This window comes from Meleagris gallopavo, chromosome 7 (assembly GCF_905368555.1).
Source record: "Meleagris gallopavo chromosome 7, MGAL_WU_HG_1.1, whole genome shotgun sequence".
Classification (NCBI taxonomy): domain Eukaryota; kingdom Metazoa; phylum Chordata; class Aves; order Galliformes; family Phasianidae; genus Meleagris; species Meleagris gallopavo.
The window spans coordinates 11,284,917-11,298,933 of NC_139410.1; the positions used below are offsets into that span (position 1 = coordinate 11,284,917).

The 14,017-nt window shown below is 39.2% G+C and overlaps 1 protein-coding gene across 1 annotated transcript in view; it reads left to right on the forward strand.

The window, feature by feature from the left end:
• BMPR2 (bone morphogenetic protein receptor type 2) overlaps positions 1-14,017 on the forward strand; it is a 102,170-nt gene that overhangs the window by 61,837 nt on the left and 26,316 nt on the right. The window lies entirely within an intron of this gene.

Sequence of the window (14,017 nt, forward strand, 5' to 3'; positions counted from 1 at the left end):
CATAAGCATGAACTCCTGGAAAGTAGTTATCTAAACTGCAGTTCATGCTAAGTGATTATACTTTAGGTGTTGTTCTTTTTCCCTCCATTTCTGTTCTCTGTGGATATAATTGCAGCAAGTAAGACAAAATGGATGGTGCTGATTGAGCTATTGTGAATTACATGTAGCAGTGTTCTTCCTCTGAGTGCAGGTTGAGACACTGCTGTCTCCAAGATGGCATGGGAAAGCAGAGAAAGCTTGGTGAAAACATATATTGCAAAATAAAACACAGAAAAACACCAGCAGTCATGGCTAGATGAATATATCGAAAATATCTTAATTGTTTTTTGGAAAAGTTTTTAATGACTCTGCAGAGTAACTCAAGCTTCCCTGCCTTTGTGGACACTGACAGCAGATCAATCACACACTTGTAAGCAGTGCAAATGGGAAACGTTCACCACCGTGCGTAGGTTTGGGTGTGTGGAACACTGCACACACCCACATCGGACACTCCCAGCTGCAGAGCCATTCATAGCATCTTCGGAGCAAACTAAAAATGTGTGTGGGTGAAATAAATACACGCTGTAAACCAAAAGCGTTGCGCATCTCCTGAGAGCGGTGCCAGGAGCTCAGGGAGGCATGCTGTCCTCAGGCCTTGAAGCTCTTGCAGAGTTCTTGTACAGGCACACTCAGTGAGAGAGTGCCGTGAAAGACGTGCTCAGCTTTGGAAATAGGAGACTTCTTACATCCTGCCCTAAATAGAGAGTACTTAGCGTGTAATGGCAGTAGGAGAGTCTGCATCAAGGAATTGTTTTTAAACTTGACTTGAGATTTTCTGTGTAGCTCAGAAGTGCTGATGTTTTTCTTGTTTTGATACAGATCAGTTAGATGTGATTTTTAATTTCTTTTTGTTTTTACAGAGACCACCAAGATCTGCTGAGGGAAGGAAGTTTTCATAGTAGGCTGAGAGTGTTAAATATCTGTTACAGAGACAGTAATGTTTAAATTTTGTTAGTGGAGGAAAACTCATCAATTGTAAATCCTATATGTTTTACCGACTATTCCAGTATAGACAAGTGAGCTAAGGTACCAAGATATGTCTGCACAACGACTCCCAACTTTGCTGGACTTGGTCCAGCACTGAATTATTGTGTGGTTTTAGAGGCTGTAGCAGACTCTGCAGAGCAGGGAACAGAAACGAGCACAGTCCTGCATTCAGTAAGAGTCCAGCTGGGTGGTCACCACGTTATTACATGCTAAGGAATAGAAGTTTTCAATAGCAGGGGATGTGCTGAGCTAAATATTTAATTAGCGTGCAAGGATCATTTATGTGTTCATCAAAGTCATGCTCATTTTATGACTGCTTGCTTGCTTGCTAAATTGTCAATTGGAAGGCTAGCATAAACTGCTAAATTTTGAGATTTTTTTAGCAGTCTGTGTAAGAATTCAAGAATCCATGTAATTTAGTGATTTACAGTTGCTACTCAACCAGGACCTAAAGCATATTCACTATCACAGTGATGTCAAAAGCATACCATATGATTGTTCTCTGTGGTATTTGTATTTGTAATTGCTGTTGTGTTATGTCAGTAGCAGTGTCTTATTCCCAAAAGTGCTATTGACACAGCAAAGTTCTGTGTTATGATGGAGCTCTTGAGTTTGGTAGGTAAGCTTTTCCATTCTTTTAAGATTATGATACAGCCAAATAATAACAAGTAGGTGCTGCTAACTGCAATTTTTTACTTCTACTGAAGCAAATATAATGACTTTTGAAGTTTCAGTGTCTACTTACTGCTGAAACGCAGCTATATTTGTTTTGTTTGGAATATAGTCTCTATATATGTTCTTGATAGTTAGCTATGCTATAGCAGTGCTCTAGACTCCTCAGAAACCTTCCATAGATTTGAAATTTTAAGCAAAGAGCTGTTTAGAAAGAAAAATAAATAAATAAACAAATAGAGTGCAAGTTGAAAGTATAAAGTCTATTAAAGTCCCCCATTCCAATTGACAGTCAGTTAATGGGGGCTATAGAATTACATATTGCTAAATCTGATTTAAGACAAGTGTGAAAATGGTGGGCAAAAAAATTCACAAGTCTGTTGTCTTAATTTTAGGTGACAAATACATATTAAAAGTGGGCAAATCTCATACTGTCTTTGAAATCTAAAAGTCCTTTGGTGCCCAGCTGGGAACCAAATGAGTCATATCAAAACCTTGGCTATGACTGCTTGTGTTTTGTGATGTGTTAAAGCAAGCACACCTGTCAGAAAGGAGTCATTCTCAAGTTTAAATTAGTTTTGTTTGACAAAAAAGATTTCTATTCATTTTGTGGGACTTTAGTTTTTTGCCATTCATTTAACAGGATTTCATGGTATGTTTAGGACTTGAGTAAATCAGATTGACAGAAGCCTGCTTTATATTCATTTTTAAAGAGGCTGTTTCCCATTCTAATTTCTATCGTTTGAAGCAAGCGTTTGTATAAACATATCTTCTGAAGTTACCAATCTTAAAATTTAATTGTATAATGTCATTAAAACAGTTAAAATCTGTACACAGGGCTGTGACAACATCAGGGTTTGATTTAAGAATTCTTTTAATTACATTGAAAGCATATTTAAAATAGAAGAGCTATGGATACGGTATAGTTTAGTATGCAGAAGGGTTTTGTTCAGTCTCTGAAAATAATCTAGAAATCACACAGATTGCAGCATTGTTAAAAAATCATTTCCATAGGATTGTTCAGTGTCTCCACGTTACCTATTTGAATTTGTGTTGAAATATTTATTGCTGGTTTGAAACAAGCTTGTTACTGTGGGGCAGACAGAGCATGTTATACAAGTAAGGCTAGCTGTATTTCTCATATGCCCACGGTGTAACACAAATTGATGGTTTTGATAGCCACCTTCGCGCTGGATTGATGTGCATTTGTTTTGGCAGGGGTGCTGCCTTCCAGATCTTCCTTTCATCCTGCTCCCCATGATCTCCCTGCTGGGTTTCTCATCCAGCTCACTGCTTAACATAACTGTGGCTGTGCCGTGCAGCTGGTGGCACTGCTGGGGTGGAACACGCACCTGGAGCAGGAGACAGGGAGCGAAGCTTGAGCTGGCACTCACGCTGCAAGAAATGAACATCAAACGATGTCTGCATTTCATCTGAAGTCAAGCACCTAGATCTGTAGAAGAATTTTTGCATAAGTGCAAACTAAAGATTGCTATTTATCATTATTGCTTTTTTCATCTTTATGTTGTTTTAAAATAATCAGAATGTCCTTTGAAGTTAGGGAAGTTACTGTTTCTACGTTGTATAACTGGCTAAACTAAAGCACAGAGAAACAAAGTAACTTATGTAACATCAGGTTATTCAATATCAAAGCCAGCTTTATAGTTCAAGTTCTGGAAAATGCTTCCTTCCCTGAAGGGGAAAAAATTGCATTGACAAATACATAACATATGCACTTGTGTGCCCTCATATGAGCTGTAGTTATGTATTTGAAGGAGGACACTTCAGCCAACACCTTGGAAACAGAAGCTGTGTGTCAGTGGAGACTACTGATCTTGCTGGGGTCTGCCTGAGGGGGCCATTCCCTCACTGTGTCCTTGTACCCATTGCCCTTTTGCCCACTGTGTGCTGGGAGTGTCTTTGCCTTCTTCTGCCATGCTCTGTTGTGTTTGCAGGTTTCCACATCCTTTTCTGTTTTTCTCTTGGTTTCCTTCTACTTAAGGATGTCCCCAAATACCTGCCATCTCTTGTATGTGAAATATCTTTGAGAAGGTGGTTCTTCCTGACAGGAGTTGGCTGAATCTCAGTGTTAACCAAGGGTAGGGTTGGAGGGAAATAGCCCTTGTGACGGTTTCTTAGCTGGTGAAAATATATCCTTCAGCAGGGGAGGATCAGTGGGTCGTTGGCCACAGGCACACAGACGTAGACATGGGTGACGACAGCAGAACAAGGAATGGGAGTGAAAGAGGGACAAAGATGTACTGATGCTGACTGAGAAGTGCCTATGTCTCAAGTAAAGAAGGAGAAGAGAATGTTCATTGCATTTCTCAAGAATCTTAGAGCAAGGAGGAGAGGGCTTTGGGGCTTTCCTTTTCATCACTCAATAGCTTCTAAAAGGAATTTCATCTGGGAAGCATGAAAGGGAATCTGGTGAATATTAGAAATTATTTGAGAAGACAACAGGGAAAAACAGGGAGTATGAGTGAGGATTAGGGGGAAAACAGAGCACACACTTTCCTCTTAGACTTCGTCCTCGTATGTCGTGATAGGAGAAGCTGGAGCAGATGCATACTTTGGAATACCATGTGGTGTTTGGGTTGGCATTAGCCAGACAAACGCTATCTTTAGTAACTGTTGCTAAAATATCAGACAGGTTTACCTCACTCCTTTTAACAGGTACTTCAAAATCTAAAGTTACAGAACCATGTACACTGTATGTATGTGCACTGTACCAAAAGTACAGAAAAATGTTCTGGAGTCAGAAGATCTAAGTTTTAATACCAAAATACTTACTAAACTTAAGGATTACAAATTAAGCTGATTTAGGACACTAATTCCAAAAGACTAGGGCAGAAACCAGAAGCGTTTTGAAGGGTTTTGTCAAACTTGTTCTCATATCATTTAGTATAGATCTTGGTTTTTCAGTTGAATAGATTAGCTTCTTACAATTGTACCCTAATTAAGATTTTGGTGCATGGCTGGGGCAGTGATTTTGGAACACCACACCACACAGTCATGTCTGACAAATCGGTTCAGTTCTCATTGCGTGTTACAAAAGCTGACAGAGGAAAAACATCCCAATTCCTCGCTCACTGGTGCCCAGCTCCAATACCAGGCTGGGAGCCCCACAAGCAGGGCAGGAGCAGCTGCGCAAGCAGCACGGCCTCGCTCTCTGTGGCAGCCCCAGACAAAGCAAGCGTTGCACGGAAGCAGACAGTGTGCCTCCAGCCTCAGCCGCGGCCTGGCTCCACGCTCTGTAAACAGCAACATCCGAGGCTCCGGCGTGGCAGGCAGTGGCTGCCCGACTGGTGTGCGTGCAGGAAGCGCCTGCTTGTACAGGCCCGGCTGCTCTGCTCAGCCCTGGCACGGCCCTCCTGCCAGCAGCCCCAGGCTGACGGAGCGAGGCAGCACCTCCAGCTCAGGGATGGCCATCCTGTGCTCACAGCAATCAAAGACGCAGAACGTGCGGGCGTGCTGGATTGCAGCTGCCTCCTTTAAAGGAATTTGCGGTTTTGGGTTCACATGCTCATATGAAAATACACATTCAGTGTTTTGATGTCATTTTTGTGTTTTATTTTTAGTAGAGCAATATGCTTGGGAACATTAAGAATATGAAATATGTAGCTATTGAGCCAGCTGGATTTCAAAAAACTTTAAAGAGACTTTATGAAGCATGCTTTTTTCTCTGTTGCAGCACATGCGTTTTTTTGTTCCAGTTTCTACAGACCGTGACCCAGTGCCATTATGTTGCTGCCGCTGTTAGCACATGATGTGATGAGGAGGAAGGCCTTTAGGTTCACAAGCCTTAGAAGGGGATAATGTAGATGTTTTTTCAGCCATTTTATTATTGAAAAAAAAATCACAACTATTTTATTCTTATATGGAAGATGTTCCCAGTACATGGTTTATTGTCCAAGTCAGCATTTGGTTAAGCTTGAGTGTAGGGTTCAGGCCTGCACTGAAGCGCCGTTTGCTTGAAGTAAGATATTTCTTTTCTTTCTTTAGTTAGTGAATGCTTAGCTGTGTCTAGGACACTTCAGAAAGGTAATCTAAATCCAGGATTGGTTTTGAGTTGCTGTTAAATTTACCTACATCATTATTCTAAGGGAGTATTCAAGCAGTGTTAGAAATGGCACTGAAAACTCAAGGAAGAAAAGGCAAAGAGTTGGGTTGAGTTTTTATCTACTCAGGAGTTATTCCTCCAGGAAGGTGACAGGCTGTTAATTTGTGTCCCTGTATCTACTCATCAAAGGAAGAGCTGTTAGAGATTGCATAACCCACCTCTGCCAAAGAAATTACCACACATGCTTAATTCTTAAATTTCATGCATCTGTGCAGCCTTCGGTTTTCAAAACAAAGATAATGAATCCAATATGTGCAGCCTGGATTGCTGGTAGATGCTCCTCTAGAAGAGGATGGGGACTTGGGAAGGGAATCCACCTCTGACCACTTGGGTACAAGGAGCTCCCTTTGAGGAAAGGCCTAGAGAACTCCCATCTGACCTGCAGACTGACCGCAGGTTTCCAAAGATGTCTGCCTGACTTTAGCTGTAGCAGACTTCCTTTGGAGCCTGCTATTGAAAATTATACAGCTTAAGCTGTAAAATTTGTATGTTTAGGCATTCTCTGAGGAGCTCAGGGGACCTGTGATGCACTGTTGCCAGGTCAGGATATTACTGCAGCACTTATGGGGATCTGGTGCTTACTGAAAGCCCAGAGAGTGGATGTCTGCAAGATTACCTGAGATTCTGTTCACCTCTGAGATATAAATAGAAATGTTAGGTATCCAGAGTGGAGAAAAGCACAAAAAGATGCCGTAATGGACACTTGATAACAGTATAATGATGATTTTATTTAAAAATATGATATTGAATGCAAACTGGGAAGATATTGGTGACTGCTTAAACGTTTTCTTCAAATAATGAGATAACTGGAAATAGTGCAAACTTTATGCTCTGAGCTTTTTAGTTTGCAGTAGAAACCAAGGATTTGCTCTTGAGTCTGGGCAAGAAACATTCATTTTCAGTTATGAAAGAAAATCGCCTTAGGTTTACTGCTTGGCAGGGTTGTTTTGCTAAGGAATGTCACACCATCTCTCACACAAAAATATTCTTCCCATTGTGCTTTTCGTCTGTGCCAGCACCGCATGCTCAGTCATCTTCCACAGAAGTTTCTTTGCTAACCTCAGCCATTGTGTACTCAGACGCTTGGATATAAAATAGTGTTTCCTGCTTGAACTTTGCTTTGATTTTTGATGATGGTCACGGTGATTTGTATTACATATTTATATCTTACTCTGTCTTAGATTATTATGGTTATTATATTGATGTGGATTTAATTTTATTAATAATTTGTCAAATGCTGATGGAGGGATGCTGTCTCACTTCAAATTTACAGATGCTTAAAACAGAAATAAGATAATAGTTGTTTCAAAGCATGTACCTATAAAAGTTTAGGTGCATGGCAAACATTTCCAGGGAAAGAGAAGTTTAGGAAATGCTGTTATTTTTTCCTTTCATTATTCACAGCTGGCCATACGGGCAGCAAGGTTTGCCTTGGGGAACCCAGCCCGTGGCAGTCGGGAACTTCCAACCTAAGCTATTCTGTAATTGGTTATTTTTATGGAAAACTGGAAATAGGTCCTGCTGGAGTTCAGTGTGGAGATCTGTAGAGAGTGACTTAAGAGAGGTATTGCAGCGCTGTGGTATCAGCTTAACTGAGAATGTGGGTTTGAATGCATTTAGCTGTGTGACTGGGTTTCTTTTTTGTGTGTTGAAAAGCTTACCATAATATCTAAAAGGCCACTAATGTATGTTTCTTTCTTACAAGTTTTCTGCTTAATTTTTTTTTCTTCTACATGTTCTTCCCTGAACTGAACGAATTTAAGATTCACTTGAAGTAATTTGAGTCATTTTGATATGTTGTTTATATTGGAGGTATTCTTGTTATTTACTCTGACATGCTGAAGACTGAGCTTTCACACTGCAGGATGGTGGATCAGCAATGAGGTACTGCTCGGTGAAAAATGGTTGGCCTGGCTTGCTTAGTAAGGTCCATTTCGTATAACTATATGTAGGCTGAGCAGACTAACAGATCATTCTTTATACATTATGCACAGAAGTTTTGTAAGCAACCACAGAGTATTTAAATTATAAAAAAAGTGATAATCATATAAGTAGAAATAAGTATTTTTTCTTTTTTTAATGCAGAAAGTGGGAAATAAAGCATATTTACCTGGCAAAGTACAAAGAAATTTGAATCTATGGGCTTCTGGAATAGTTGATAATTGTATGTTTTTTCGAAAAGCTGAGACTTTGTTGTCATAAAAGTTATACACAGCGACTGACAGAAGAAATGAAACTTGAAACACAAGTAGAATTAATCATGCTTACAGTGCCCCTTTTGCAGTTTGCAGAATAAGTTTGCAGTCATCTACAGCTGAAGGCCATATTGTCTACATGCTTCAGCCTTTCCTCGTGTGTTGTGTTTATGATTTAAATGTAAGGCTTCCTTCATGCTTCTGATCTCATCCTTAATATCATTATCATTCCTAAATAGAAAAGCAACTTCTGTAACAGACTGGCAATGGACATATTGAATTGATCACATCAAAGAAATAGTTGTAGGATGGCGTTAAGCCTCCACTTCTTTTTAAAGCAATCTGCATGGGCAGATCTCTGAGTCCCTGTGTAATTGTGCTGACTTTGATCAGAGTCCACGCAGCTGGTGTTGTTTTGAAGAATCAGATGTTACAGTGCTGTGAAGGTTGAAGGATGGTGTTCTCCTTATATTTTGGTGACTATCATAACTTGGTAGTTACTTGGTGTTAAGGTAGTTTAATATTTTGGTACCAACTGGAATGCTGCGTGGCCTCTGCAACATGTTGATACCAAAAATTCTGTGGGAACACAGGTAAATTTTTACAAACTGGTTTTCATTACAGACAGTAATTGTAGTGTTTCTCTAACATGCTGTTACATGATACTTATCTAAACTTAAACACACACATGTATTTACTAGAATTATTTACTACCGTGTGACAAATACATAGCTGTGAGTCATTTACTTGAAAAGTGGGCAGCTGATTTTTAAAAATTTAAGTGAAAAACTTTAATAGCAATACAAGGGTCTGACAGAAAGAGGTTTCATGTGCAACCATCCTGTATTATGTGGACACCGCCATTTCCAAATTACAGTTACCAGAATACAAATTTCTCCAGGTATTCGAGGTTGTTTTCATACTACATATGTAGATACTCATATATAGTGTACGTGTGTGTGTACATCTCTATATTTAACATTCAAAAATTTCAAAGTCTAGAGTTTTATATTCAGTCATCTAAAGAGAAGGAAACAACATAATTGCTTTCATCATTCTAAGGGCATCTCCTTGTTTAGCTTTATGTTGTGATTCAGTCTTATTTACATAACCAAATATTTCCCCACGGGATTCCAAGTTTTTGAACATGGCAAACACTCGCTGTTCTCGTAGCTTCCTGAAGATTTCTTATCCTAACAGCGATCTCTGCTGTGTCCCAGGTTTGATGCCCAGGGGATGAAGATCTTGCAGACAGCAACAGTGAGCCCTTGGGCTACAGTGCTGTAGCAGCTTTGGTGCTTTCTCCCCCTGATTTTCCACTTGATACCTTGCGCTTTCAGTAGTAGTTTCAGAGTCAACAGTCTGATGCACTGTGAATTGGAAAATGTGACAATTCTGTGTGGGTTCCCATGGCTCCAGCCAAGACTGGAATGTTTTACCTTAACAGCACGGGCTATGGCACTTGAACTGACAGTGATGTAGATGGTGGTGGATAACGAAGGCCTTGTCGTAGAAACACTGGATTGTTTGAGTTGGAAGGGTCCCTTAAAGAGCATCTGCTCCAACTTCCTTGTTATAAACATGGATGCCTACAGCTAGATCAGGTTGCTCAGAACCCTATGTCTAAAGGGATGGGCATCCACTGCCTCTTTGGGCACCCTACTCCAGTGCCTCAATACCCTTAGTGTAATAAACTTCTTCCGTATATCTGATCAATTTATCTGGAGGGATGGGCAAGGGCAGTGAGGGGGCAGAAGGCCAGAGGTGTCATGGCACAGGAATCCTGCACTTCCTTTCTGGCTCCAAAGGAAGAGTGCTGTAATGTTTACAGGCTCTTTTGCCACTGGCCATCGTTACCTGGTTTTGTCCCAGTTTCCTTTTTTCTCAGAATGTTCTTTGGTAATATGATAAATGCTGATTTTTAAAATATGGAAACAGAAAGCATACAGAAGAGGCTTTCATTTTTGAAAGTTAAATTACACAAAAATAAAAGAAGAAGCATTTTCAACCATAGACACAGATTGCAATACTTCAGTACTAATTAATATTACAAGTTTATGTTTATAGTGGAAAAATTAATTGGAAGGAAAAATATTATTCCTCATGATGTCATTAGCACTGTTGGCATTTTTCTTTCATTGTCATTTCTGAGGAAAGCTAGGAAAGCAGCAGTAGGAAAATTGTGTGTGGCAATATGGAAGCTTAATTTTAAAATCTAATTTACCAAAGATATTGTAGCAGTGTTTGGCAGCTATTATAGCAGAGATGTCTTAGGAGAGGAAAGAGAAATGCCTAATGTGGTAGCAGTGCGCATAGGGAATATCAGAAGTGCAGGGCCAGGTTCAGCCTAGCGACTCATTTCTGACCGAGCACTGGAAGCATTGCTCTGAAATGCCTTATTGGTAAGTGCCTTTGATGAAATTCTCTCCCTTCACAGGGTCTGTTGTACTTGGGGTTTGGAACACAGAAGCAAGCTCTGTGCTGCTGGCAGGGTTGGCACACTGCTGGGAGCAGCGCCCTGCGGGTTACCAGCTGCTCCCCAGCCAGGAGGAGGGCATCTCTATTTTAATCACTTGTGATGCTCCTTTTTTTTTGTTGTTTTTTTTCAAGGCTGCTGATACTATTTGTCATGATATTTCTTCATGATGTAATTGGTGCACTTCAGAAAATATTACATCAGAATTACTGGTAGAATTTTTTCAAGACAGAAGTGCTAGATCCCTTCTAAGTAGCACAGGCATTGGTCACACTTCATTTCTTTAAGCTGCTGTTAAAAGAGTCAGTAGTCCTGTTCTCCTTTTCCCACCCAAACAGGTTGGCTCTGATGGTGTCTTGGGCCTTACAACAACTTTTGGTGACTTATTCTTGTTTCAAGCAGTTCTGCTTTAGATTGGAGGCTGATGTAGGAATTTTTTTTATTCTCTGTAGAGAATGCTAATTAGAAACAAAAATTTCACAATGGAAGAAGCAAATACGCTAACCCCTGCTTATAGAATATATACTTGAGGGAGCTTTGCTGATGTTTTGTGTACAAGTGTGGGTAGACTTGTGCTCCGTAATCAACTCTGCAATCATTACATTTCCTAAAGTCTGCAGCTCATCCTCTCAGCATGTCTTGGACTATTGTTTTTTTATGCAATACACTGGTTTGGGAATAATATTGGGATATCAATATTCTTGGACTGAAATTTGAAGATAGCGTCAAAAAAGTTATGCAGTTCCTTCTGTTTGTCACTGAAGAAATACCCAAATATTGATGATGATCCCAAAAGATCGAATCAGGTTATTGAGCAGCAGTTAGGCATGTTCAAAGCAGTGTTTTATCCACCCGTATTAACTTGAACTGTACGTTACTAATCTGTTGAAATGTTTGGTTACTGTCATTAAGGAGATTATCCTTAAATTTGTAAAAGGTGCTTGACAGCCTGGCAGTAGTGATTCCTACTGTAGGACTGACTGCGACTATCTGAATAGTTGACAACATTGTTTTAAAGTGTTTATAAGTAAAAACTGGTTCAGGATAAGCCAGTTTTGTGTTTTGTTAAGAAACAACTCTGCTTTAAAAATAAAAGAAAGTTTATTTTCCTGTTGAACAGTAGGAAAGTTCTTTACAGTTATTTGGCGAATGCAGAGATACCACTGAAGATAAAAAGTTTCCAGAGAGAATGGTCCATCAAGGACCAAGAATGCAGTGATCGTTTTTCTCAACATGTTTTTCTACTACTGATCTCCACAAAACTGTTACTTGGGACTTTTTGTTGCTGCCAGGCCCCATAATACATTTACTCACATGCTTCTAATGAGAGAAAGCCAGTGTAGAAATGCTGCCAGACTCTCTAAGTAGTTGGTGCAGCTCAGGATACCCTTCCCTGGCCGGTGCTTGGAGCAGAGGAACAGCAAAATCCTGTTCCAGAAGGCAGAAAGGCAGCAGGATGGTGGATAGTGTTGTGCCCTTGGATTATAAGAGTGGCAAGAGTGGAGCAATCAGACTTGGGCATTAATAATGTTTGGGAAAAAGTTGTGGACATGACTACTGTATAGGCAGTAGGAAGGCTGTAAATGGCTACACACTGATTATGTGTCCAGGAAATATAGCAGAGGTTATAGCAGGAAGCTCAGCCCCTCAAAACCTGCATTTTCTTAATGTCAAGATGGTATCTAGCACCATCTTGGACTGATGTAAAAGAAACCAAACAACATTATGTGTATGCAAATATATGTGTGTGTTGGTGTCTGCATTTTTCTACATAAGCAAAAAACACTGATTAAGCTATTCTATTCACAAAAAAAAGAATAGTCAAAATTACGATTTTCCTGCCAAAAATTATACATTTTCATACACTTACAGTTTTTTTATATTGCTTTGTGTAATAAGGTTCCTTTCTGTTGTGTTTTTTAAATATATAGTGTGTGACTGGGTGTGTATAGGTACACAGTTAGAACCTGGAACTTCAGGTTTTTAATCTCCAAATGATAGAAATGTGCATAGCACAACACTCTGTGGCAGTAGTTTATTTTCCCTGTGAAACTCTCACCAAAACCAGTGGTGGTGGTATTTCTTTTGACAGAACAACTTGAAATTTGATTGTGTCATGATTATCATGAGCTCCCTTGTATTTGAAGGCTTTCTCTGATATGTGCTGCATGTTATTTTTGAGGGGTAGTTTTTCAGGTAAATAATCGCATCTTAAATGCTTTTTTGTTTGCTTGTTTTATTGATGATGTTTTGTTTGTTTTACCAACTTTTTAGTAGTTCTGCTTACCATTACAATTTTGTAAAAATGGAAGCTGATGTCTTTCACACTTGATTTCTTTTCTTATCTTTTTCTCCAGTGTTCATCCATGCTGGGAACTGGGATAAATGAATCGTGTTTAACTTACTGTAAATGCAGTTTAAGCAGTGAATTTGTCTGTTTATTCAGCTAGTGTAGACTGGGATAAATTTTATTTCAGTCTCACCTAAGAATTTACCCAGTGTTTAAGCCTTGTGTGCATTATATGTTTTGTGGCTTTAGAATAGTTAGGTCTTGTTACGTGTCTTTTAAGGAGTACTTTTAGCAGTATATAAGACAAGTTTAAACATAGTTTGCAAAGTTGGTTTTAAAGCCAAGGTAAATGAGGTCTTGTAATGCCACATTCCAGTGATTCTGACATCAGAGGAATATCTGCAGTAAGAAATTTCTCTGTTAAAGTGGCTGAATATTTACATACCTGAAAGAAGCAAGATTGGGATCTGATGTGGAGTAGCAGTAAGGTAACCACTGAAGACAATAACAAATGTTTACATTAAAACTCCTTCCTCCTCCCTCAGAAAATACTGAGATGTATTTAAACCAAATTTGATTTTTGTTAAGAAAAAAAGTTTTAAAAAGGCTAAATTAAACCAGTCATTTAGTTTTCAGTGTTTTACTGTTGTTTCAAGTTGTTTGATATTCCGCTGTTGTTTTTGGAAATATCTGTCTGGTTTACATAGTGAGAATCATGCTAAAAGTGATCTGAGCACTGACATAAATCAGAAAAAAACAAAAGAACTTTGAAGCTCTAGCATAAAAGATCTTGCATCTAACATACATATGGATGTTTGAATACAAAAGATTAATTATTCATCACATTGCAACATTATTAACCTTTTATTTTACTTTTCTACTGAGATTTTCATTCCAGTGTTGGAATAATAATAATAATAAAAAATAAGGTTAAGTTTATAAGCCTGATTTGTAACAGGAAACTTGATTAAGAAATTGTTAGCTGAGCAGGAGTGCATCAGTTTCACCTTGGATGGCTGTGCTGAGGAGATTAACTTTCAGGTTTCAATGCCTTTCTCTGGTGCCTTTTGATGCCACTGAAGGAGTAGGGAAAGCTGCAGATCAGCTGGGCTTGAGATGATCAGCTGCCCTGTCATCCTTTGATTTTAAGAGGAAAAAGAGTTTAGTGCAATGTCTTATAATCAAGAGTATGTTGGGTTTTTTTCCGCATTGTAATAACATATTTTTACAGATGT